The sequence below is a fragment of the Lissotriton vulgaris genome, chromosome 1_1, assembly GCF_964263255.1.
Source record: "Lissotriton vulgaris chromosome 1_1, aLisVul1.2, whole genome shotgun sequence".
Lineage (NCBI taxonomy): Eukaryota > Metazoa > Chordata > Amphibia > Caudata > Salamandridae > Lissotriton > Lissotriton vulgaris.
Genome location: NC_141685.1, coordinates 2,065,424,993 through 2,065,449,529, shown reverse-complemented (window position 1 = coordinate 2,065,449,529; position 24,537 = coordinate 2,065,424,993). Strand labels below are relative to the sequence as shown.

At 46.4% G+C, this 24,537-nt stretch overlaps 1 protein-coding gene across 1 annotated transcript in view; it reads right to left on the bottom strand.

Annotated features, from left to right (window-relative positions):
• PLCZ1 (phospholipase C zeta 1) overlaps window positions 1-24,537 on the bottom strand; it is a 665,761-nt gene that overhangs the window by 565,249 nt on the left and 75,975 nt on the right. The window lies entirely within an intron of this gene.

Here is a 24,537-nt window from a genome sequence, read left to right as displayed (position 1 = left end):
AGCTGTCATCTCCGGCGCAGATCCAACTCAAATTTGGGCAGGTTAAGGAAGAGCTTCGCTCGCAAGGTAGCATACCTTAAGACCTGGTAAAAAATAAGCAGAGGGGAAGCAAAGACCCTTAACGCACTCCTATGGACACATCTACAAAGCAAAGACAACTGCCCAGCAAGACTCTTTCTGGAGGATTCAATAAAACAACTGGGGGCAAGTCAACTATGGGATCTACAAGGGAGCCTGGCAGGTTTTAAAAATGCTGTAAACAATATTGTTAGGAAAGAATCCCTCCTACAAGAAAACGCCTCACTAACAGAGCGAGCACATGGCTGGCTGACAGTACAAACTTACAATAAACTTACACCATAGGCATACCTTTTGACCAGCTTCACCAAAGACACAAAAGAATCATTCCTAAAATTAAGATTAGGAGTATTACCCTCAGCGGACCATATGGCCATTTGGCTGCGGCCCCCAAAACCAGCAAATTGCCGTCTGTGTGGAACTCATGAGGAAAACACTGTACATCTCATTACCATCTGTAAAGAGCTGCAGCAAGACCGCAGGAATCTACTGAGACCCCTATTCATAAAAAAAGGAATCAGGATGTGCAGACAAGCAACTTTGGCTTGCTTTAGAGGCGACAAAGTTCAAACGGCTTGCCGACTGGTAAAATACCTGGGAGCTGCAGAAATCAGAACCAATATAAGAAAAGAACAAACAGACATGGACAGCACACCCTCAATACTATGAGTGCCAAAACACCAAGACTGCTCAGAGCCCCAAATTGAATCAAAAGATTGACATACTATCACCAAAAGCTATAAGACACTCAGGGCAAAAATTAGCCAGCCTTCCAAAAAGGAATAGGTACTGTAATACCTACCTTTGAATGGGAATGAGGACCAGGACAGACAAAAGAAACCCTCTCCGAAGAAAGACACGAGCACCCAATGGGGGACGGACACTCCCTTCTTTTTAACATTTTTTAACTGTACTTTGTAACATAGTTTAAACCGAATATCACCATCATCTATGCTGCTATATATATTTATAATCCTTCCTTTTTTTTTATTGCTGATGGTTTTTGTAATGTAAGTATTTTTTATTTTTTTTAATAAGGATTTATACCAAATCATAGTATGGAAACGTCAATTCTTCACATAGTTGACGGCCCACTTCTCGCCTTGGACGAGAACAAAGCATGTCTTTTAATCCTTCTTGATTTCTCATCTGTGTTTAACACAGTTAACCACAAAATGTTACTAGAACGTTTGGAGAACAGGATGGGTCTTTCTAGGTATGTTCTTGAATGGTTCAAGCCCTACTTGAAGAACAGATCACAAAGATTTCTGGTGAATAATAACCTGTCAACATCCTCCCCAATTCAGATAGGGGTCCCAGAAGAATCAACCCTCTCCCCTTGACTTTTCAACTTATATGTGTAACCACCAATGGATATACTTCACCGTGCCAACATCCTTTTCCACATGTAGGCTGACGACACTCAGATGTACATTAAGATTTCCTTTTTGGAGGAGATCAGAATGATGAACAAGGCTTTAAAGGCAACGATGCAATGGTTAAAAAGCAATCAGCTTTTATTAAATGCAAAAAAACAGAATTCCTCCTAATTGCCCCCGCAAAAAGCCTGCCCATTATAAAAGAATGGACCAGTTTAATCACCGCACTGAACTGCACCCCGATCATCGTAGATTCAACGAAAATCTCTAGAAATCACTCTAGACCAAAGCCTGAAAATGCAATTACACACCAACACGTTGGCTAAAAACTCTAGATTTCACCTGAGCTATATTAAGAAACTGAAACAGTTCATCGAAGCGGCAGACCTCAAAATGGCAGTTCAGGCATTAGTAATCTTGAGGATCGAATACGGATGCACAACACTTTCTGGGCTCCCCAAAATTGCAACAGCACCTCTAAAAGCATGCCTCAATGCAGCAACAAGGCTCATAACAGTGTGAAAAAAATTCAACCATATCTCTCCTCACTTGAAAGCGCTAAATTGGCTACGTTATGAAGCCAGAATTCAGCTCAAACTGGCGTGTATATCACACACAGCTCTACAATTCCAGTCACCAAGATATCTAGCTCAGAATCTGGAGATTGTTGGGGGAGAAGACAACCCAGGAGCGCCAGAGTAGTGCTGAAGCCACCAATTTTCGGCAAAATAAAAAAACTTACAACAGAGTATTCTTGGGTGCTGCAACAAGAATATGGAATTCGCTACCTCTAGACATCAGAAGGTTACCAAACCGCGTAAGATTCAAGAAAGAAACCAAGATTTTTCTAATGAACAAATACCTACCATAACCGTAACAGAACTACCACATAAGACTCGCCTAAATCTGCTAGCTTAACCCGTTCCATGCTCACGTAGGCCAATGGCTGACGCAAGCACTCCCCCCTGTTGCTGCGCACGACTGTTGGCCGATGCAGCCCGCCCACCCTTTAGAACGCCCGCACTACGGCGGAATGTTCGCCGCGGAAAACGGATTACAGTCACTATCGTTGTCTGTGCAGAACTAATTTAATTTGTTCATAACAGGTTCTTGTTTCCACTGATGATATGATAGGGTTCCTCGAGTCTCACACTCTGAAAATAAGCTAAAATATTTATCATAAAAAGGGGCTGTGACAACTTTGAATTGTATCGTAATATGTCAATCACTATTCAGAATATTGTTTACCCTGACAACATGGTTCCTATAGTGTTACTTACCGTGAATGCGTTATAGTATTTATCAAGAGAAGTGGCTATGACAGTTTTGAATTGTACTTTAATATGTCAATTGCTACACAAAATATTGCACTGAAAAAGTTATCATGTCCTGTACCGTGAAGAGCTCTGATACCCTACAGGGTCTAGTTTGCGCTATACAAACCACTGAATAAATAAATACATATATGTGGAAGAAGAAAAAATATCTTTGGAAGATGAAAGAAAAATTTCAACTGTCTAGATTGAAAAAGTGGACAAGTCGAGGAGTGAAGAAATTTCTGAACATTATAGTATGCATCTACATTCAAAAGAAGTGATAGTAAATACTTAAACTATTCCAAAAGAAGAAAGCGAAGGGAACTCCCATGGGTGTAGGGGAAAAAAGTTTAGAAGATCGTAGTTTTCCACATCTCTTCCCCACTGGAAAAAGCAGATGATATGTTGAACGGACTTGTTACTGTAGAGCTTGTGAATATGCAGCTTTTCTGCTAGGCAGAGTTGACATTCAAAACATGTTGCTAAGCCTCTTCTACTACATATAAGTCCCTCTTCATTTAGCCTATAGGTAGGCCATAGGGCAGGGAGTTATCAGCCTAAAAAATAACACATGTTGTATCAAGTTTGGTTGAGATACATGCAGTTGCGGCTGCTACCTAGAAGCAGCAGTGGGGCGGTGGGGGTGAAGAGGCAGAGCAAAACCGGCTAAAAATAAAGAAATCACGTACCTTCCAGCTGGCCAGCTCGCTGTCCACCACTGCCTCTCCTATGTCCTGTCCCATCCTCTTCCTGGCTTCTTGTGAAAAACAGGAAGCACCATGGTTCCCAAGCTCCCTGCAACCAATCACAACGCTGCAATGCAGCATTGTGATTTGTCTGAGTGCTGTAACACGGCACTAAGCCAGGAGATGGAGTGCTAGGCATATACTCCATGCAGGCTGTAATGCAGCCGGCATGGAGAACAGGGAAAGTGTGCATGACTGTTTTGAGTTGCCTGAGAGGGAGGATCAAACAGTCATTGCGCACTTAGGGGGTCATTAGGATGACGAGCGGACTTAGTCCGCCTGCCATCCTATCGGGACTAGGGACCGCCCGCCATAAGGGCGGGGTTCCCGATGGTGGAATTAGGATGCGCTCACCACAGTGGCGGGTGCATCCCTCAGTTTTAACATTGTGGCAGGCGGTGCTCTCTGCACTGCCCGCCACAATGTAAAAAATGAATGTATGCATTTGCATACAAGAAGCGGCAGGCACCGCGCAGTGCCTGCTGCTTCTTGTATGCACCTCCCTACTCACCTTCACTCTGGGGTCCCGCAGGGGTCCCCCAGAGTGAAGACCGCATGCCTTTCCGTGGCGGCATCGCCACCACGGAAAGGCATCACCTTTGGCCCATCATAATATGTATGGCGGTGTCTATTAGACACCGCCACCATATTATTCCTTTTCCACCCCGGCCACAAGGAGACCAGAGCGGAAAAGCGGCAGACAGTCTTTCTGTCTGCCGCGGTCCCCCCGCCATCCTAATATGGCGGGGGAATTCTGGTGATGATGTCGGGCGGATTGCCCCCGCCAGGCCGGCGGTTTGCTACTGCCAGCCTGGCGGGGCAATTCGCCCGACATCATAATGGGCCCCTTAGAAGAGTTGTACCCATCCTCTCCAGCTCTGGAGCTAAACCCTGCCACCTCTTGCACGCTGCCGCAGCAGAAGGTCAAAATAAAATGGTAATAACATTATGTTATTAGCATTTTATAGACCTAGTTATAGATCCAGTCTCATACACATACTGGAACTCACATACCCATGAATAAAAGGATAGACCCACTAATGTACCTAGTTACACAGAGTCAGAGGCACTTAAAAAATCACTCTCACACACAGAGTTGTTATGTATCCAGAAGTGATGGCAGCAGTTTCACACATTGTTACATACCCCAAATAGTAAGTAACACAGCCAGAGACCAATTCATGCAGCTCCTTACATATACATTGAGAGATCCATAGAGTAGCTAAGCCACCTAAGACATATATCAATATACCTACTTATATGTCCAATGACACACCTGCATAGAGATTGAGACATCCATTCAGATATGTACTGAAAGTCTGAGACTAACAAGTCATCCATCCACACTAGTAGTACTTTAAACATGTCTCCAGCCTGCTACTGTAGAGCCTGAATAAGCAGTTTTCCTACTAGGCTGACTTGACATTCAAAACACGTTGCTGATCCTTAAACTATTCTTCTACCACATATAAGTCACCTTTATATTAGAGTGTAAGTAGGAGATAGGGAGGGAGATTTGACCTTTAAAGATAAGACATATTCTTTAATATCTCATGGCATTACATCCACACTTAGAACCTACATGTCCAGGTATACACCAGGTCTCCCACTCATACAAAACCTTACATATCTTTGTATAAAAGAATAGAGCCACTAATTCACAAAGTCAGACAGTGACAGAGGCAGTTAAACATTCACTCACAAACAGCTACAGCTCCTATGTAACTAGCATTAAAGGAGGCACTTGCATACACCGTTCCATATCAGAAAACTCACTAACAAAGCCAGAAGCAATCCATGCAGCCCTTAGCAAACACATTGACAGACCCAGTGAAAAACCAAAAGAACCAGCCATATACCAACATACCTACATATACAATGACATGCCTAAATAAGGACTGAGGCACACATTCAGAGATGTACTGCAGAAATGACACTAACAAGTCAGCCATGCACACGAGTAGCTCTTAAACATGGCTGGAGGCTACTACTGTAGGTCATGTGCATACATTTTTTCTTGCTAGGTGGAGTTGACATTCAAAAGACATTGCTAAGCATTATACTCATCATCTTCTACGTATAAGTCACCCCTAGGGTAGACAGTAGGGGGTCCATAGGGCAGGGAGCTATGAGCTTAAAAGATAAGACATGTTCTTTGAAGTTCCATTAAGTTTCATGTGCACTTACAGACCCATATGCCCAGTTATACATCCAGTCACCCACCCATACTGGAACTCACATACTGATGTACAAAAGCATAGAGCCACTAATACATCCTGTCAGACAGAGACACTTAAACATTCACTCACACACACATGCAGCTCTTATGTATCCAGTAGTAATAGAGAAAGTTGCACACACAGTTAAATACTTCAATCCTCACTGAGACAGCCAGTAAGCAATCCAAGAAGCGCCTTACATACACATTTAGATGCCCATAGAGCATCTAAGGGAATTAGACATATACCACTATACTTATCTACATATCCAATGACACATCCACATAACGACTGAGACACTCATTCAGAATAGGGGTGGGAGTCAAATTCCATTCCGCTTGCTGAAATTGCAATATTTTGACCTTTTCGCGTTCCGCGGAGAGCACGAAAATGACAGAATTAATGCGATTTGCAGCGCAGTGGTCATTTTTTTCAAGTTTGCGCTTTGAAAATGCGTTCTCGCACGCGTGATCGCCTTACCGAGATCCTTGCATTCGCCGATGAGTTTTCTGATCCGTTCGCCTGCTCCACAAGATGTTGGGAGGCGGTCGCGCTATCTCCCGAGTGTTCACGATCGCGATCACATCATTTGCCTCACCATCAGAAACCATGAGAGTCTGAGATCGTCATTCTCCAACGTGAGGGAGAGCAAACTCGTCAATCTCCACCACGACAGAGAGTGTGAGATTGCGAACACGTCATTTTGGACGCGCCATCGACATCCGGGTGGTGAAGCTTGCGATCTCGAACACGCAACATTTTTCATCTGGATAAGAATATTATCTCTAGCAGCATAAAACCTTCTGTAAATGATGATATGGATGAAAAAAACAACTCAGATTGACATTTGGCTGTCCTTTTTCATGCAAGGAGTCCATTTTACAAAAAAGTATTTTGGGGGGAGAGCGAGGAAGTGCCTCAGAGTCTCCAACTTCCTGTTCCTGTCCAGCAGTCCCCTCCCAGTGCTTTGTCCATCTTCTGTTCATTCTGCCTTTGGATTTTGAGCTGGAAGGATCACTCTTTGTGTCTGCTGCATGATTATCATTGGATTTGAGGACATTTGAATTTGATAAGTAAGTTGGTGTTGTGTCTGTTTGATTGGGGGTGTTGCAGTTGCTGCAATTACAATGTTGGTACGTATCATTCTTTTTTAATTGTCGTGGGTAGCCAGTAGGCCCAGAGCTAGTCATGGTTGGGTGCATGATGAAGCAACTGTTCCTTTGGTGGATGTTGAATGTATTTCAAACATCATTTAGGGCATAGATGGCATTGGATTGAGTTGGAAAATCTTCTTTTGGGGGGTATTTCTGTTTTTGGGTGTGTGTTAAAGAAATGCCTTTCTTGTTGTGTACTAGCATACCAGCTCCAACCCCCCCCCGCCCTTAGCAAGATAAAATGGCACCCTCATACAGGAGGCGCAGCGGACGGGTGCAGCGGGGAGGCCGGCGGCGCGCCAAAGGCGCGCCAAAGGCAAGCTCGCCTGCGCCCGTCTGCGACAGGCCCGGAACCAGGGGCCACACCCGATGTCCAATTACCCACAGAAGATAATAGCCGCACTACCTCGTACTCCAGCAGTGAGCTTAGGAGTCTTAACAACTTAGGGGTAAGAAAGACCACACATTGTGCTCGATTGGGACCACATGATACCATGGGCCCTTTCTGTTGTCGGAACTGCTGATGGGGAAGTGACATAGGGACAGAAGTCTGCTTAACAGACACCCCAATTCTGGCCCTTAAATGCATTTACCTCAATGCCAAATCCCTACCCAAGCATGCGACGGAGCTGTGGGACCTATTGACCGAATCCAAACCAGATTTGGTTTTTGTAACTGAGACCTGGCTCGATACCCATAGCACCCCAGACATCGCGACAGCCCTTTCAGCGGAATATAAAATACTTAATCTGAATAGAGTGAAGAAAAGAGGCGGAGGGGTAGCCCTGCTATTTAGGGAATCCCTCATCTGTAGACAAGAAGCGATCACACAGTCCAACAGCCATGAAGCAATGGCATTCTCAGTATCTATAAACACCAACATTCTATTTGGGGGATTGATAGTTTATAACCCCCCTGCCAGCACATTAGACTTCAGTGCCCAACTCTTTACCCAAATTTTGCCGGTCTGTCTTAAGAACAAGAATGTTTTAGTGATAGGGGATTTTAACGTACATTTTGATAGCAGCAAAACCCATTAACTAAACAGCTAGTGGAGGACATGGAAATTCTTCAGCTGACACAAAGAATCAATCCGCCAACGCATAGGGCAGGACATATTTTAGATCTCATTTTTTCCAATATAGGAGCCATTGACATTAATGCGATTAAACCAATGATATGGACTGACCATTCTATTATTGCGTTCACTATTAAAGTACCTACCAAACATTCTAAATCCCTGCCCCCAGCAGCAGCATCAACTAGGAGCTGGAAAAATGTTTCTGTATAAAAATTCCAGCATTATTTTACACATGTATCCATAGGAAACACCAATATTAATGATGAAATAGAAGAGCTCCAGAATAATATCAGGAGTGCGCTGGAACACTGCTCAGCTCCACTTTCTAAACACAAACAGAGAGGCACAGTCTCAGAGAAGTGGTATGGACCTGAATTAAAATCTTTAAAAAGGAAATGTACATCTTGTGAACACAAATGGAGACTCAATAAAACCCCAGAAACGAGAGCCATATACAAAAGGGAACTTGCGCTTTATAATAAAGCTATTAGGAAAGCTAAGAAAGATTATTTCTCAAGGAGGATAACAGAAAGCAAAAATGAATCGAAAGAACTATTTAAAATAGTCAAAGAGCTATGCAGCCCGGCTAATCTCTCACTGGATCTTACTCCCTCGCAAGAAGGCTGTAACAAAATTAATGAATACTTCTGCGATAAGATTGATACAATCTATGCCTCCTTTTCCAACACCGAATCGAAGCAACTACAACCCTGTGTAACATCCCCAGTTCTGGCTAGCTGCCCTAGATTCGGCCTTTTCTCAGAGGAGGAAGTGGGTAACGCTATGTTGGAAGTAAAATCAGGCTCCCCACTGGACCCATGCCCGCATCATATCTTCTCACACTTAACACCAATAATTTGCCCAGCTATAACCAAAGTTTTTAATTATTCATTGAATTCTGCTGAATTCCCGAAGTCTTGGAAAAGCGCCATAGTCACTCCCTTGCTAAAAAAAGCAGGGTCTGATATTCACAACGCGGCAAATTATCGGCCTATTTCCCAACTTCCTTATTTGTCAAAGGTGATGGAGAAATTGGTCAACAAGCAGCTTTCCAATTTCTTAGAGACCAACGACTTATTAGATAGTTCTCAAACAGGGTTCCTTGCCAATAACTGCACTGAGACAAAACTCTTGGCAGTGTCGGACAATATCAGAACTAAGGTAGATCAGGGAAAGACAGTCGCCTTGATTTTATTAGACCTCTCGGCGGCATTTGATACTGTCCCACACCACCGACTCCTGGAAATCCTTGCAGCCAAGGGTATCCGGAAAAAGGCATTAGGGTGGCTGCAGTCTTTCATGCAAGATAGAACACAGTCAGTACGGATGGGTGATTTTGTTTCCCCTCCCCGGAACATCAAGTATGAGGTCCGACAAGGGGCCTCATTGAGTCCAACCCTATTTAACGTGTTTGTCTGATCACTAGCCGAAAAAAGAAGAAAGTGGGGTGTCGGGATCTGCTCTTACGCTGACAACACTCAACTAATGATTTCATTAGATGAAGAAGATGACCCTAAGGATAGGCTACTGAACTGTCTGACTGAACTAGCCAATTGGATGCACAACCATTGTCTCAAACTAAATGCAGACAAATCTGAGATATTGCTGTTTGGTAGACATACACATCTATGGGACAGCAGCTGGTGGCCCACCACTCTGGGCACCGCTCCCAGCCCAGCATCAACGGCCAAGAACTTAGGTGTGATTCTAGACAATACCTTGAGCATGAAAACCCATGTATCTACAATCTGTGGCAAAGGCTTTGCTCTACCCAAGATGCTCTGGTGAGTTTTCCCATGGATCCCCATTGAGTGTAGGAAAATACTGGTCCAGTCCTTATTAATGAGTAGGCTGGATTATGGAAATTCCCTGTTCGTGGGAATGGTGGACTATCTGTTCGCGAAACTACAAGTCGTACAGAACGCTGCAGCGAAGGCAATTTGCAATAAAAGAAAGTACGACCCAGCCAAAAGCTGTCTGCGTGAGCTTCACTGGCAACTAATGAGACAGAGAGCCATCTTCAAGCTAATGTGCATAACGCATAGAGCATTGCACAATACGGGCCCTCGTATCCTAAAAAATAAAATCAGATTCTATGCTCCTATGAGGAACCTGCGTTCCCGTACGGCTGCTAGAGCAAGTAACACTCGTGTGAAAACAGCTAGGATGAGTGGACGGGCGTTCTCCCACATGGCGCCAAATAACTGGAATAAGCTGCCGCAGGAACTCAAACTAACAGACAGTTAATTTTCCTTTCGGAAGCAATTAAAAACATTTCTTTTCCCCAAATCTGACTAAATACAATCTTGACTCTGTTATCTGTCAACCACTCACTACTGTCAGGACAGCGCCGGGATATCCCATTTGGGATGATTGTTTGCGCTTTATAAATACCATTGACATTGTGTGTGCCTGGTATGTTGGTGTGCACCCTGCAGACCTTGTTTTGCACTGTGGATTTTCAGATGCTCCGTCCATCACCACCCCCTTTTGTACCGCTTTGTTCGCCTTAAGTTGGCAGGGTATGCTCAGACGTGAGTCCCTTGCTCACTTTGCCACTGGATTCAAGCAAGCCGGGCTGAAGACGGCTGGAATGCCAGAAACCGGTCTTCGGAAGCTTTTTGCCGGTCCAGGGAAGGCATGGCTTGGCAGTTCGGGCTGGACTGTTCCCATGAGGCACAGGGTCAGACTGATTTGCATATGGCCATGTCTGAACTGGGGTGGCAGAGTGGGCTAAAGAATGGTGATGGATTAAACCCAGATCTGTTGACTGGGTGTGAGTGTTTGATTGGTTCAGATGCTCCGTCCATCACCACCCCCTTTTGTACCGCTTTGTTCACCATAGGGTGGCAGGGTATGCTCAGACGTGAGTCCCTTGCTCACTTTGCCACTGGATTTAAGCAAGCTGGGCTGAAGACGGCTGGAATGCCAGAAACCGGTCCTCAGAAGCTTGTTTCCGGTCCAGGGAAGTCATGGCATGGCAGTTCAGGCTGGACTGTTCCCATGAGGCACAGGGTCAGAATGATTTGCATATGGCCATGTCTGAACTGGGGTGGCAGAGTGGGCTAAAGAATGGTGATGGATTAAACCCAGATCTGTTGACTGGGTGTGAGTGTTTGATTGGTTCAGATGCTCCATCCATCACCACCCACTTTTGTACCGCAGTGTGGTCATCATCACCAGTTGTACTACCAGGCTAAAGTCCTGCTGCGCACTACATCATGTCCACGGGTGACCACAGAAATCTCTGCAACTTGTTCACCTGCATCCTGCCTGACATCTGAAGAAGATGGCCCCAAAGAAAAGTACTAGGTCCTAGAGTACGGAGAAAGTTGCAGGTGAGAAGAAGAAGGAACAGAAAAAGGAAGTGGCAGTAACCATGACTGGTGTGCCTACCAATGTCTTTTTTGGGGCCAAAAAAATGATGCCTGCAGCAGCGTTGTCCTGGAACCAAGCTGGGAGCAGCACCTCCACACCAGTGGGCCAGCTCCACCAACCTAGGCCCAAGCCATGAGTGTCGCAGAGGTAGCCAGTCTACTAACAAGCAGCGATGCTGAAATGTCATTACCGCAAAGTAGCACACAATCAACACAGGCGAAAACTCAGCAGATAAATGAGCAGTAGCAGGTGCAGACACAAGAATAGCAGCAGCCGCAAGAACAGCAGCAGCCGTAGGAACAGCCACAACAACAGCCCACAATAGTAGTTGTTCCTCCTGATGTAGGGGCATTTCAGGAAATTGCGCTCCTGCAGACAAAGTGGAGCAAACCACTGTTTTAGAATATCAATCCAGACCCCAAGCAAGGAAAAGGAGGGTTAGTCCATCATCTTCATCTTCAAGCCCGGCTTCGAATGATCGAGATGCAACTTGGAAGCCACCAGCTCAGTCTGAGAGTGATGCGCGCCACAAGACAAGGCTAGTGAAAAGGAAGGTTCCAGAAAGCCTTAGAGTAATGGAGATAGATGTACAAGAGGGGGATGATGATGATGACGAGCCAATCATCACGAACATCACTCCCAGCCCAAAGGGAATGAAGACCAACATTATTACCCTATCCAAAATGGTTGCGAGGGATGGAGCACAGATACCACCAACACAGGTAACACCACCATGACCTCCAGCTTCCATATTTGCATTTTTGAAGGACTGGCAGGGACCTACCTCCAGCTCAACCACCATCTCAGTAGGTAGTGGTAGAAGTAACAGTGTAGCTGCACAGAGTCACATTCAAAGCACACCCTTCAGTTCATCTGGTATTGAAAGTGGCACATCCAGCAGTGCCAGAAAGTTCTCCTCCCCAGTTTCGGACTTCTTTTCGGTTAGCAGCAAAGAGGAGAACATTCCTATATGCTCAATTTGTCGACATGCTGTTAGGCAAATACACCACACTATCATATGGGAGGCTAACCTACTTCACTTAGAACAAAGTAAAACTCCACCCATTGTTGTTGGGCATGAAGAATCAGGGGACGATATTATCACGGTGGAAGGTGAACAAGAGGGAGACATTTCTAGCCCTGTCCCCAGTAGTGTAGTGGTACTACCCACATCCTCAGCAACATCTCAGTGGCACCGCAGTAAGAGCCATACTCAGAGTCTGGCTGAGACCCCAAGGTGACCGAGTACTGCAATGAAACAAAGTGCATTGTTGAACTTAACTGGGTTAAAGAAAACAACAGCATCACAAAGGATAGTAATCCAGCCTACCATTGAGAGCATGCTTAGGTTGGAGGGGCAGTACCAATGCAACCACCCAACAGCACGGTTGTACAATGCGAAGCTGGCTAAAATGTAAGCGCTGGACCTTCTCCCTTTTTCATTTGTGGAAGGGGTGGGTTTCCTTGAATTTGTGTCAGCCATCTGCCCTAAATGGTAGGTTCTCAGCCGGTCACATTTTGCAAGATTTGATGTTCCAGCACTACATCATGAAGTGCTGGAATTGGTTGGATAAGCTTTGCAGCAGAGTGATCTTTACAATATACCCCTGACAACAGACATGTGGACCAGTTGCCAAGCCACTGATTACATGTGCATCACTGCACACTGGGTCTCTCTTGTGGGGGTTAGAGATAAGCTATCTGAAGTAGGTGCTGTTGACACAGCTGAGATTTTAAAGCTACTCAGAAACATGCAAATATAGCCATGTTCGCCATGGAGAAATCTCATACTGCTGTAAATGTATTGGAAGAGTTTCACAGCAAGGTTTTTGAATGCCTGCGCCCAAGAGGGCTTAACGTTGGTTTTGTTTCCACAGATAAGGTCAGTAATGTCCTTAAGGGTTCTGTGTTTGGTGCACTGCATTAAAATTATAGTTCAAGACTTTCTGAAAACAGAAGCCATACTCAGCAACTTATTAACCATCTGCCAAAGAATATGCACTCATTGCAGCCATTCTCTAAAGCTCTGAAGCAGCTGAGGATCATTCAAAGTGACTATAGAATGCCAGTCAGTTTCAGGTGGAAAACACGTTGGAACTCAACTTAGTACATGCTTGACCGTCTGTTGGAGTAGTACAGGCCAATCAATGAATATGTCATGCGAAGAGGGGATGCTACTGTGAAAGGCAGGACCCTTCAGATGGACCAATGGTGCCTAGTTACATGCCTGACTGAGATGCTTCTTCCTTTCGAGGTCTTCACACGTCAAGTCAGCAAGGAGGATTGTCTATGGGCCTAGCTATCCCATTATTGCAAATTCTAGAGCATCAGCTGAAGTAGGTGTCTGAAGCGTACAAAGGTGTAGAGAAAAAAAAAGCATATGAGTCGGTGCAGAGCTTAGCCCGTCGCTTAGCTGACAATACAAACAAGGGTGCAAAATAATATTATGTCACAGAACATTACATTTGTGCCACAATTCTCGATCCACGGGCAAAATGGGCACAGAAGACATTAATTCCTTTTTCAGAAATGGATGTTGCCCACTACAAAACTTGGATAGCTGAGTCAGCGAGTAAGTTGGAAAATGAACAGCTGCTAATTAAAAGCTAGCTAGATCAACCCACAACAAGTACTGAAGCAGGGCATCCAGTGTCAAGTTCAACTTTGGAATCTGAGGGCAGTGCGTTTGGCTCAGAACACTTACCAGCACTATCAACAACAGCAAGAACTGGATCATTTGGCCCAGTAAAATCGTTGAACGATTGGTATTTACATTTAGGCATTGGTAAGTCCAGTGCTGATGCAAAGAGAAAAGAGCCTGAAAAAAGTTTAGCACCCCTGAACATTGAGTGGGTGGTCCAAGCCTATCAGGACGACCCAACAGAGATGTACATTGATCAAAATAAATTGCGGAATTAGTATGGGAAAAGGGCCCAATAGCCACTGCTCAGCAGGCTGGCGATAAACTATCTGGCTTGCCCTGTCGCAAGTGTCTCTTCTGAATCTGTTTTCAGTGCTGTTGGTTCCATTGTAACAGTAAGACGGACCAGTCTCTTGCCCAAAAATGTGGAGAGGTAAACCATGATCAAAATGAATCAGCACTTTATACCACCGAATTACACAATACATGAATCAAGGGAGGACAGCGGCTCAGGTGACAGAAGTAGTGTGTTAGATGATGATTACCTACTTCTGGTTGAACCGCCAGAGTTTGAGGATGAGCTATACTTCCCTGACAATTAGGCTTACACTTCTTACTGTCTTCCTCCCTTATTTTCCTTTCTTTGTGTGTCTGTCTTTCTGGTTAGAAACTTTGTATCACAACAAGTTCATCACCACCGTCTTCTACTCTTTTTATTGCAATATACGAATTTCAGCTGTCTGCATTTCACAGTACACTTCTCCAAATCCTGCTCCTCCATCCTACTGAATCTCACTAAATCCATTGCCTTCAAGACAGATGATGATTGGATGATGCAAAATAGAAGAAGAAAAAAAAATTCTTCCTAGTCCCTCCAAAGGAAGTGGAACATGATGATGACTACTATAGCTATCTTCCTTTATGATACGAGAGAGACTGCTCATTAACTGAAGATGAGAAAGAACAGTTAATGAATGATGCCATGCATTGGACGTTGATTAATTTTGTTGTTGTTTGTTGTGAATGAAGTTATTCCATTGTGTACTATATATAATAATCTACACACTAAAAGTAACTCAAGGCAGTTTTTCTCTTCTTGTAACTATTTTTAATAAGAAATGTGTACTTCTACTGCAGCCCGATACATTGCTTTTGAAAATAGGAAGGGGACTCAATGGGCCCGATTCACAGACTGAACTTAAGACTCAATCCTAAACTTACTACTATTTTGGTATTCACAGAATGCACTTACTACTTTTGGCATTCACAGAATGAACTTACTACTTTTGGTATTCGCAGAAGTTAGGATTTTGTCTTAAGTTTGTCATAAGACAAACTTAAGACAGACTTAAGACAGACCTAAGACAGACTTAAGACACAATCCTAACTTCTGTGAATACCAAAAGTAGTAAGTGCATTCTGTGAATGCCAAAAGTAGTAAGGGCATTCTGTTAATACCAAAATAGTAGTAAGTTTTGGATTGAGTCTTAAGTTCATTCTGTGAATCGGGCCCAATCTGTACACTGCACACTGAATAGGACAACAACACCTTGATGATGATGGCAAGAAGGACGGCCCCTTCACTTAAGATGAGAAGGAACAGGCAATGAATGGCATGCATTGGACACCGACTCTGAGTGATTGGTGTTGTGCATGAAGTGAAGTCAAAGTGTACTAGTATTTACTCTACACACTAAGGGCCCGATTCACAGAATGGAAAGGGGTGACCACTCGGTCCCCCCGAACGTATGGTCGGGGGCCCGGATCCTCCCGGGAAACCATTTTGTGCAGGGGGCGTGTCACGGCTGGTATGCCCGAAGCGGCGTAGCCGGGGCGCGCCTTTTCCCGCCCAAGAGGGGTTGTCCTAGACACCTACACCATTGACCACACCCCGTAGGCGTACCGGAGGAGGGTACACGCCCTCCCGATTAGAAATAAAAGGAGCAGCAATCCGAAGAAGCATCCTCTTGTTCCTGTGCTAGGAAGCTGCACCCCTCGTTGCACGTGAGCCCTCGACGGAACAAGGAGCAATTTTGAGAACTTGTAATCTTTTGCGTTTCTCTTTCAGAACTTCGGCCTTAGGGTCCAGGACCGTGTTGAGCAAACAAGGATCCGATATCCGTTGAACGATGCCTGGCAAGGAGGTCGGAAAGAAGTCTGGGACTGACCAGATGCTTCGAATGCTGATAAAGGACATGGCAAGTATGAAGAAGCAGATGGCAGCGATGAATAATTCGGGTAGACCGAAGAAAGTTATAGGCCCTGCATTGCCGGGCGTTGTCCCTGCAGGGCGAGGTAGAAGGGTCAGAAATAGGGCAGCAGGGGGTGAAGTCCCGATTCCCGAGGTACCCCCGGCAAGCCCGGTCACTCCAGTCGAGGCCCCGGTACTGGTCCCAGACGCAGGTCAACCGATTCCGGTTGTTGTTACGCCCGCCAGCGAGGAAGACATGCCTCCCGAGTTGGCCGCCCAGTTGGCGGCATGGCTTGGTAAAAAATCAGGGGGTGCTACGGCACCGACAGACACGGCCGGGGAGGCCAAGTTACTAATAGAGCAGTTGCGGCAGTCGCGAGATGCCGCGAAGGCGAATCTCCCTTGTGTCCCCCCACAGGTGACCCCAGGAGGACCGGCAGTTGGTGTGGAAAAAACGGCGGGAACAGCAATGGAGCCGGGTAAGCATGCATTGCCAATGGCAAGGGAGGGGTCTTTGCCCTCAAGACGGGAAAAGGTGGTCCAGCATATACCGCTGGCCACAAAAGAGATGATCTGGGCTGATAAGTACGTTAATATGTTTTCCCTGTTGACCGACCACCGCGAGATGGAATATGTTAAGACACAAAAAGACTTGTGGCACCCGAGTGTATGGCGAGCAAAGATGGCGGGTTTCAGGGTTGATGAGACAATCTCTAATTGGGCCAGGGCCTTTGCGATGTTTACTGCAATTATTGGAGAGCGTAAGCCCGAGGTTTTGACTGAATTGTCCTCCTACCAGGCACGAATAATGGATTTTTATGAGACACATGAAGGTGATGAATGGATAGGTTATGATATGAAGTTTCGTAAAGCCAAGGAGTTCGATTCATCTCTGACGTGGGATTGTCTCGACTCGATATCTTGGCAGAAACAGCTCCTGCCGGGTGCGACGAAGTCGTCGTCGCTTGGCGGGAATGGGTCCGGGCCTTCCCGCCGTCAGCCAGCGGCGCCCTTTCGAGCGAGCCCCAATGGTGACCACCAACCAAGGAATGGAGGGAATGGGGGTAGGAAAGGGGTCTGTTGGAATTTTAACAGGGGCAAGTGCACGAGACCTCAGGGGACATGTAAGTTCAGGCATGAGTGTGCAGGTTGCGGAAATTCTTCGCACCCCGAGAGTTCGTGCAGAGCCAAGAATGGTGATACAGGTGGTAGAGGGGGGGCCAAGCAGGTCTGATGGGGACCATGGCGTACCGCCACCTTCCCCCATTGATATCACGGCAATGATCCCCTGGCTAAATGAATACCCTGATCATGTCTCCGCTGGGGTGTTGAGGAACGGCTTCTTGTATGGTTTCCACATCCCGGCGGGGGATTTTCGTGGGAAGTCACTGTGTAGGAACCAACTGTCGGCTCTGCATAATCCTGTGGTGGTAGAAAAGAAGATTGCAAAGGAGTTTGCCCTGGGACGAGTTGCTGGCCCATTCAGGCACCCGCCAGTACCTAATTTTATCTGTTCCCCATTGGGAGTAGTCCCCAAGAAAGACCCGGGGGAATTTAGGCTGATCCATAACTTGTCAGCTCCGAGGGGTCTTTCAGTGAATGATGCAATTGACCCAGGAGTTTGTTCGGTGCGGTACGCATCCTTCGACGATGCCATCACCATGTTGAATCGCCTGGGGCCCGGAGCGCTGATGGCAAAGTCAGATATCGAGTCAGCGTTCCGGTTGCTCCCCGTACACCCACAGGATCAGCGTCTGTTAGGCTTTGTTTTTCAAGGACGTTACTACATGGATAGATGTATGCCAATGGGTTGCTCCATTTCTTGTGCTTATTTTGAGAAGTTCAGTTCTTTTCTGCAATGGGCGTTCACCAAGGCCACTGGCCATACCCAGGTTATGCATTACCTAGACGATTTCTTGTTCTTGGGGGCAGCCGGCGACACTCAGTGTGCGCAGGCGTTACGAGATTTTTGCACTCTCATAGAGCGATTCGGGGTGCCATTGGCACCAGGTAAGACGGTTGGACCATCGACTTCACTCGAGTTTCTAGGCATTGAGCTCGATTCTGTGGAAGGATATTTCCGTTTGCCGGTGGGGAAGGTAGCGAAGTTCAGGGCTTCCTTGGAATTGTGCATCAGCAAAGAAAAAGTCACGCTCCATCAGCTACAACAAGCAGTGGGCCAGCTTAACTTTGCCCTCCGAGTGATACCAATGGCCCGCCCCTTTTCCCGCTCTATTGCACAAGCCATGGTCGGTCTCAAGGAAGGACACCATCGCACGAGACTGTCTGCAGAAGTTCGCCAGGACATGCGCATATGGTTGGCATTTCTGGCGGATTTCAACGGTCGAGTGGTGTGGAACAAACCACCAGCGTCCTCGGACGAGCTGGGTTTGTGGACCGACTCGGCAGTTAGCGTGGGATTTGGCGCCATCTTTGGTAGTCGATGGTCGGCGCAAACATGGCCGACGTGGTGGCACACCAGCGGTCTCACAGGTAACATTGGGTTTCTCGAGTTGTTCCCTATTCTTGTGGCTCTGATGGCATGGCCAGATGAGTTTAGAGATCGCTCTGTGGTGTTCTGGTCCGACAATATGACTGTTGTTGAATGTATAAATAGTCAGGCAGCACGCTGCAAGTGGATACTGAGATTACTGAAGGAAATTGTACTCCTTTGCATGAGATTGAACGTACAATTCAGGGCGAAGCATGTGCCAGGTGTACTGAACCAGGTGGCTGATGCACTCTCTCGTTCACACATGCAGGCTTTCAGGGGTTATCTACCTTCCGCGGACCTAGCGGCGGCACCATTTCCCGAAGCACTCTGGCTACTTGGTGCCCCGGATTACAAGACCTCGTGGCAGCAAGCTTAGCCCCCAGGACATGGAAGGCATACGAAGGACTGTTTCGTTCCTATTGTGCATTTTTGGGTCCGGCAGGGGAGGTCAAGTGGGGTCAGGAGGAGTGTGTCTTGAATTTTCTGGTAGCACTACACAGGGCAGGCCGATCAGCGGCAACAGCCAATAGGCACCGAGCCACCATTTCATTCATGGCGCAAGCTCATGGCATCAAGGACCCCACATCTTCCTTTTTGGTAAAGAAGGCCCTTCGGGGTTGGCAACGCCTTGAGGGTCGGAAAGTAGACGAAAGGCGCCCGATTGGGTTAGAAAGGTTGTCCCTGCTGATGTCGATACTCCCCACGACATGTTCCTCTCAGTTTGAAGCAGTACTGTTCGAGGCCGCTTTCGCATTAGCGTTCCATGGGGCCATGCGGGTGAGCGAGCTGGTAGCAAGAAATAAGAAAGATGTAGAGGGAGGGTTGTGTCAGGATCACATTCTGATCAAGGGTGATACAATGGTGATCACGATAGCCAGGTCCAAGACCGATCAGGGTGCTATGGGAGACAGTATTGTTGTCCAGCGCATGCGAGGGTCCCCCATGTGCCCGGTAAAGTGCGTTGAGGAATATTTGGCGCGAAGGGCGGATGCATGGGGGGGAAGCTTGCTGAGACACATCGACGCCACCCCACTGACAAGGTTTCAGTTCCAGCGGGTGCTAACGATGGCAATCGCAGCGGCGGGCTTAGACCCGGGCGATTTCGGGACCCATTCCTTTAGGATAGGGGCTGCTACAGAAGCTACAGCCAGGGGTCAGAGTGTTGAGAAGGTAAAACAACTGGGGCGATGGTCCTCGAACTGCTATAAGAGGTATGTGCGGTTGCACATGTTATGAAGCCACTGTCATGCACTCACGCCTCTTGTCTTCTGTTTGGTTTACAGTTTCGCGAGCATGCGATGCGGGGCGGACTGTGCCGTCGACTCGGCACCTGGGGACCAGCGGTCAGAGATCACCGGCTGAGGAAAAAGTGGTGTGGGTCGTGGGCCACTCATACGTGAGGCGGGCCGGGGACGTATTCAAAGCAGGTGACGTGATTCACGCGGCTGGGGAATACGGGTACAGGGTGACCTTCCACGGAAGGGGCGGGCTCTGTATTGACCAGTTTCAATGTTTTATTGAGGGACTGTTAGGGCGGACAAGGTCACCGCCGTCCGTAATCATAGTACACCTGGGAGGCAATGACTTAGTGACACTTGGTCGGCGAGTACTACTCGAGGGGGTTCTATCTACTGTTAGCTGGCTGGCGAGAAGGATCCCGGGGTGCACGATAGCATGGTCACACATGATTCCCAGGAAGGTGTGGCGGGGGGGCCTCTCTGTGTCAGCGCTGAACAATTCAGTAAAAAAGGTCAATAACAAACTTAGTAGGTTGTTTCGCTCGGCACAGTTGCACTGTATTCCGCATGGATGTATTCGGGGGAATCACATGTATATCGAGGATGGGGTCCATTTATCCCGGGAGGGGAATGTCTTACTCATAGGAGATTTCATAGCGTGGTTAAGGGGTTTGAAAAAACAATACCTTTAGTAGGAGTTTGTGGGGGGGCCGGATAGCCGGTCAACTATCCGGCCTGTGGCGGTAAGGTCATGATCGGTGAGCAGTAATTTCAAGATCCCTAGAGGGGGGGCGCCACCCATTATGGATGGGAGCGCCCGGGGGGAGGCGGCCATTGGCCCCTCAAACGGGGAGGCGGCACCCACTAAGTATGGGGTCGCCTAAGGGAAGGTGTTCATAGGCCCCTTCCAGGGGAGGAGGTGGCTCGATGCCCCTCCTACGAATTTCCCGGGGCCAGGATATCCGCGACGGCTGATATGAGAAGCAGTGTGGAGTGGGAGGGGGGTCCACGCTACCTTCTAGACACCTCACACGAGTCCTCGGACGACCATTAAGATGGCGTCGAGTTAAATAGAGGGCCCCCGCGAAGACAAGGGAAATTGGAGTTGGCACAGAGGTACAGTCCTCTGTGCGCCCGCCCTCAGACCGTGAGGGGGGAGTTCTGGTAGTTGGGATCTGACACCGGTTGCGACCCTGCCGTTGGCCCGTAATGCTAGGATGTACAATTTTAATTTAGAAAAGTATGCATTGGCAGGATGTTAGACTCGGCTAGGAAAACCTTTGTACTAGAGATTTGTTAAGGTTAGCCAATCAACGTGTCTTCATCATAATGTAATAAATGAAAATTGTACATGATATGAAACTATTATTTTAATGTTTTAATTTTGTTTCATATTTTAATAAATACGGCCGGGAGGGTAACTCCCTCCCGCCTTCCAAAAGTTCAGAACTGCGTCCGTCTTCCCATCCTTGGGGATTGTGTTGGGAGGGGGTGACAGGCATCCCGGCCATATGGAAAGGGGCGACCACTCGGTCCCCCTGAACGTATGGTCGGGGGCCCGGATCCTCCCGGGAAACCATTTTGTGCGGGGGGGCGTGTCACGGCTGGTATGCCCGAAGCGGCGTAGCCAGGGCGCGCCTTTTCCCGCCCAAGAGGGGTTGTCCTAGACACCTACACTGTTGACCACGCCCCGTAGGCGTACCGGAGGAGGGTACACGCCTTCCCGAAGAGGAATAAAAGGAGCAGCAATCCGAAGAAGCATCCTCTTGTTCCTGTGCTAGGAAGCTGCACCCCTCGTTGCACGTGAGCCCTCGACGGAACAAGGAGCAATTTTGAACCCACCCACCAGCCCCTTATGGCAAAGTTAGTACTGCAATAAAATGTTTTGCTTTGATAAACATCTTTTCTCTCCTGGTTTAGTCGTTAATAAAAATGTTGGTGTTAGTACTGCAATAAAGGGATTTGTTCATAACAATTTTCCTTCCTTGATAGAGCGGAGTATAACAGTCTAGTTGAAGGAAGTGTCGAATGTATAAGTAATAAAGGATTTAGAGGTTAATTTTCTTTCTTAGTACTTTCTTAGAACTATAGCTATTGTTTTTCATGAAGGAGTCAAAATAATATCTGGACAACACATTGTTTATTTAAAGAGTGAAACTGGATAGACTGAATGCAATGACAGCAGCTTTATATTTAAACCACAACTGCCTTTCATACTACCAAATTTAAACTACCTCTTGTTTTTTTCAACCAAGTTCTAAGGAGTGTTTTGGGGGAAAGGTACTGTACAGTGTTTCTTTTACATGCATTGTCAATGTTATGGACATCATTCGGCCTATCAGGGGTGATGTCTTGAAATATTTCTCCAAAATTCAACAGTCCATTTTTCTTCCATAAAGAAGCTAATATAGCACGTGGATACTACACTCACTAATTAAATACTAAAACTGGAAGGACACAATGTATAGTGTCACTTATTTACAGTGACATACTGTCAGTCATGTTTTTTTCCTACAATATATTAATATGACTGTTTTTCCCCCACTGTTCAAGGATGAAGCTTCATATAGTACATTGTTTATGGTGTAAAAGCCTGAAAGCTGAGAACAGTAAAAAGGGAAAAAACAATGCTTTACTATATTGTGATATACTGTTACAGCATGAGCAATGTGTCCTATTATGTTTCTCGAATTTAGTAAATAAAATACTAACCTATATTTCTATTCATTTTCTTTTACAACAGGTTTTGGAGTGATGCATGTTTAGATGTATCGAAATACATCTATTACCTCAGAAATATTTCTTCGACATACTTGCGATAACGCTCTTTGTGTATAAAGAGCACTTGATATCCTTTCTCACCAGTTCTTTTCAATAGGAGAGAAGGTGGTGCTAGAAAACTTTCATGCAATTGATTGTCACTTTGCTGAGCTCTGACAACTGATCCTAACTTATCCATACGGTAACGCATACATCCATTTATATATCTATATAGCCACTCACTCACTTGCCCATACCCTAGGCAGCCACTCACACAGCCACTCATTCACCCAAAAGCCCAGACACACCCAGCTGCACAAGTACCACGACGAGTCCCCTGGCATTGCGAGGTGACCCAGACTGCAGCGTGGCATCCAGCAACACCCAGAAGCTAGAACCTCACACTTGACTACCCCAGCCACATTGGGCTGCACCAGCTGAGAGGAGCTATACCTTGCACCATGGAGGCCCATGGAGGAGCACTTTGTTGCACAGCATGCAAGTTACCTTTTGGGCATTCACCTATTTTTTCGAGCAGAGATGCAAAAGAATTCCCACATGACCCTCTGCTTTTTGGATAGTGATTGCTCCTGTCATTCTCTCTAGCTGGTAGTGTGGCAGATGCTATCTTTGTAAATAAGGAAACACCAAAAAATAGAATTGAGAAATTAAAAGGGAGGTGTTAAAAGCACATACACAATCCCAAAATGATAAAGAGAATGGGTGAGGCTTTCTCTATTTTTCATGCAAAGGTGTTTACCCAATCAATTTAATTTATCTCTGTGTCACATGGGATGCACAACTCGTTAGCGCTTACGTCGTGGTGCCTTCCCGACCCCGCAAAATGCATTTAAATGAACTTTAAAATGAGTTTGCACTATAAATCTGCTACTTTTATTACTGTATTACTAAACCTCTTACTTTAAAGAACGTTTTCAAAGTGTCTTCCCTGTACCAGAAGGAAGCATCCTGGGTCCGGTTTTGGGGTTTCACCCCTCATCAGCCAGGCTAGCTTCAATCCGGCGGAAGACGAGCATGAACTCACACCTGGGCATACCCGTCCCACTCGGGGTGACATATGTAAAAAGAACAATTGATGGGTAGAATGTTAAATAATGTAAAATATTCACTCCAGTACAGAGATCTAGCACTAAATCTATTGTTTTTTTTCTCCCTATGCCATTCCAGATTAAATCCAGCCATATGCAAATCAGTCTTGCTGTGCTCCCCAGGGAATAGTCCAGCCTGAACTGCCAGGCCAGGTCCTCCTTGGACTGGAAACACACATCCTGTAACAGGTTTCGGGGTTTCACCCCTCATCAGCCAAGCTAGCATGACTCCAATGGCATGGATAGCATGAGACTCATGCCTGGATATACCCGTCCCACTCAGGGTGACAAAGGCAAAAAGAATTATTGATGGACGAAATATTGAATGATATCAAACATTCACCCCAGTGCAGAGATCTAGGCCTAAATCCGTAGTTGTGTTGTTCCCCATGCCATTCAAGTTTAAAACCAGCCAAATGCAAATCAGTCCTGCCCTATTCCTGATGGGAACAGTCCAGCCCAAACTGCAGGCCAGGTCCTCCCTGGACTGAAACACGCATCCTGTGACCTGTTTTGGAATTTCACCCTTCATCAGCCAGGCTAGCTTGACTAGAGTGGCTTAGAGAGCACAAGACCCAAGTCTAGGCATTCATGTCCGACTCAGGGTAACAAATGAAAAAAGAATTATTGATGAACAGAATGTTGAACAATGTCAAAAATTCACCCCAGTGCAGAGATCTGGGCAAAAATCCATAGTTTTTTTGCTCCCCATGCCATTCCAGGTCAAACCCAGCCATATGCAAAACAGTTGTG